Genomic DNA, 3,269 nt, shown 5'->3' with positions numbered 1-3,269 from the left:
TATCCCCCCAGTCCTGGAAGGGGCATTGCTTTCTGTAGGATATCCCTTGGGGATGGCAATGAATTGCTGAGAGTGTGGCTTAGCCCAGGAGCCACAGCTGTAGCCCTCACCTCCTGCCTGGGGAAGCACCCAAAACCAACCATCCATCAATCTCCAGCTCACTTCCAGCAGGGACCCCCACAGCAGCACCCTCCTGCTGCCATGCCTGTGGCACTGGAGCCCAAAGCAGGTTGGAGGGATGTGGCAGTCACATTTTCTGGGAAAATCCCTTCGCCAGGATTCTTCTCCTGGGAAGCTGAGAAGCCTCAGAGGAAAATGTAGATAATAATTATCTCATTTGCTTCTCCTGTGTTTTGCTGCTTTGGAATGTGGTTGGAGATTGTTTACCCAACAGGTGGTTGTTTCATTGGTTTCATGTGAATTGTTTTGACTTAATGACCAATCAGGGCCAGGCTGTGTCGGACTCTGGAGAGAGTCACGAGTTTTCATTATTATCTTTTTAGCATTCAGTAAGTATCCTTTCTGTATTCTTTTATATAGTATAGTATGATAAAATAATAAATTATCCTTTTGAGGACATGGAGTCAGATTCATCATTCCTTCCTTCATCTAGGAACCCTGCAAATACACCACCACAGCTTCTCCACAGCTTCCCAGGATTTTTCTGGGAAAGTCTGTGCCTGCTCTCTGCTGCCACAATGGTGCTTTCACCAATGGCCTGCCTGGAGGAGAACCACCAACAGCATGTGTCACTGTCACATTTTCTGAAAAATCCCTTGGCCCATGATTTCTCCTCCTGGGAAGCTGAGAAGCCTCAGAGAAAAATGAAAACAATAATTATCTGACTTGCTTCTCCTGTGTTTTGCTGCTTTGGAATGTGGTTGAAGACAGTTTACCCACAGGTGAATGTTTCATTGGTTTCATGTGAATTGTTTTGACTCAATGGCCAGTTGGGGCCAAGCTGTGTTGAGACTCTAGAAGGAGTCACAAGATTCATTATTATCTTTTTAGCCTTCTGTCTGTATCCTTTCTGCATTCTTTAGTATATCTTAGTATAGTATTCTTTAATATAATATAGATCATAAAATAATAAATTAACCTTCTGAGAACATGGAGTCAGATGCATCATTCCTTCCTTCATCTGGGAACCCCACAAATACAAGAGAAGGATCTCACAGGGATCCCCAATCCCTGCAGAGGCCAAACACAGCAGGAATGGTGAGTGATGAACAGCAGAGTGGCAAGCAGATTAAACAGATTGTTTCTTTTTTTTTTGTTTTGTTTTTATTTTTTTAATTATTAGACTAGGAAATATAATTTATTGCATAAAAATTAATTTGTTACAATAGGAATGCTAAACCTTATTTACAGTTCTTTAGTTTACAGAATAAACAGACGAGGGTTTAGAGGACGCCACCGGGCCCATCCCCTGGACATATAAATATGGAAACACATTTTGGGGCAAGAGATGGACACTGCCAGACCACGGGGCTGCCTTGGCCAGAATGCCTGGCTGGAGAAAGCCCTGGGAGGTGTGGAGGAGCTGGCACCCACGGGAGATGGAGGCAAACCCTGCATCCCCCTGCCCTGCTCCTGCTGCAGGCTCCCTGGTCAGAAAAACAGGGAGAAGCTCCCCAGAGATGCACTTGAGCCAAGCCAGGTGGCTGCTGCCTGCCCAAAGGATGGGGGACAGAGATGGAGGGGGATGGAGAGAGGCACCTGTGGGCAGGATGGACAGACAGACAGACAGACACACATCCCAGCACAGTGATCAACAGAGCAGAGAATGGGAGCGAGAGAGATTCCCAGGTGACCTGAAAGAGCTTCTCATCCATCAGAGAGCCCCATGGAGCTGAGAGAGGAGTCCTCGAGACCACGAGCAGCTGGATTGATCCACTGAGTATTTATTGCTCTCCAAATTTGCTTTTTCTTCCTTAGCTCAGAGGGTCTCAGAATTGATCAAATGCAACCCAAAGGATGGATAAATCCCTTCCCACGTGACACAGGAGCTCTCCCAGCAGCAGTTTTCCCATCCAGCACAAGGGGAAAAGATCCCTTCTCTCCCACAGCCTTGAAAACCCAGCAAGAGGTGAACCCCAGGGACCCTGAGACACAGCAGGGAGCAGCTCAGTGCTTCCCAGCAGGGCCTCAGGAGCTGCCCACAGGAATGCTGTCATGTCCCAGCAATACTGAAAGCTCCTCCCAAGCTGCCCTGTGTGCAGGTGATGCTCTCCAGGCTCCCTGGGCGTGCTCCTGTGCCCAGCACTTTGTGGGATGGCACAGGCACTCCAGGGCTCTGCAGCCCAGAGCAGGACATGCTCCTAACACTTCCACTGATGGAGAATCCACAGCCTGGCCGTGTGACCTTGCCTAATCCTGAGCTTACCACCCCCTTCCTATTTTATTTATTTATTTTTTTAACAGAAAATTTCTAAGATACAGCACTCAGTGAGTAACTATTCCTACCTGCAGGCAACCTAAATTTTTTTACCTTCATCAAGACACCGTATCTGTGTGAGGAACCTCGTTCCTGCCTACCCCTGGATTACTTTCCACTCACCCCACAGCTTCCCCATCGTTGTAAAAAACCTATTCCAGGGAAAAGCAGGAGCTGCAGTGAGGGATGGAAACCTGAGCACTGCTCACGAGGCTGTCCCTCATGTCAAAATGCTCAGCCTGGTTGGCAGCTTGGGAATACCAGAGTATCCCTCCCTGAATCCATGCTGAAATACTGCATCAAAATCCAGGCAGGAGCACAGGGACCTGAAGTGGATTTGAAGTGGCCACATCCCAGCCTGTCAGCCCCTGCTCTCCCCTGACCCCTCCACACCCCCTCATCACCTCCCTCTGAGCCCCAAGGCCAGGTTTGGGGTGCTCCCTGCAAAATCCTGCTGGTTTACAACATCCCCCCCTTTAGCCTCGAGTCTGGAGGTTGGTGCAGGACTGAAATCTTTGGTTTGTACTGAACTTGTGTAAATGAAGGCGTAGCCATCCTAAAAAGCTCCCCCAACCATGCCAGGGAAGAATTCATTAAAAATACCCAGATCTGGATGCACTCTCCCCACCCTGAACCCTAAATCCAGGGCAGCATCCCTCATCCCTCCTTGCAGGTGGAGCTGTCATTCCCACTGCCAGGGAAAAGGGAGTTTGCAAGGACAAAAGCCTTGGGAAGGGTCTGAGCTGGTCCTGAAGCAGAGGGGTGGAGAGGCACTTCAACCTCTGGACTCCTTTGGGGTCCCAGGACATGTAAACATGTTTTCCTCAACTTG

The sequence above is a fragment of the Geospiza fortis genome, unplaced genomic scaffold, assembly GCF_000277835.1.
Source record: "Geospiza fortis unplaced genomic scaffold, GeoFor_1.0 scaffold858, whole genome shotgun sequence".
Classification (NCBI taxonomy): Eukaryota; Metazoa; Chordata; class Aves; order Passeriformes; family Thraupidae; genus Geospiza; species Geospiza fortis.
Note: the sequence above shows the minus strand (reverse complement) of the source record.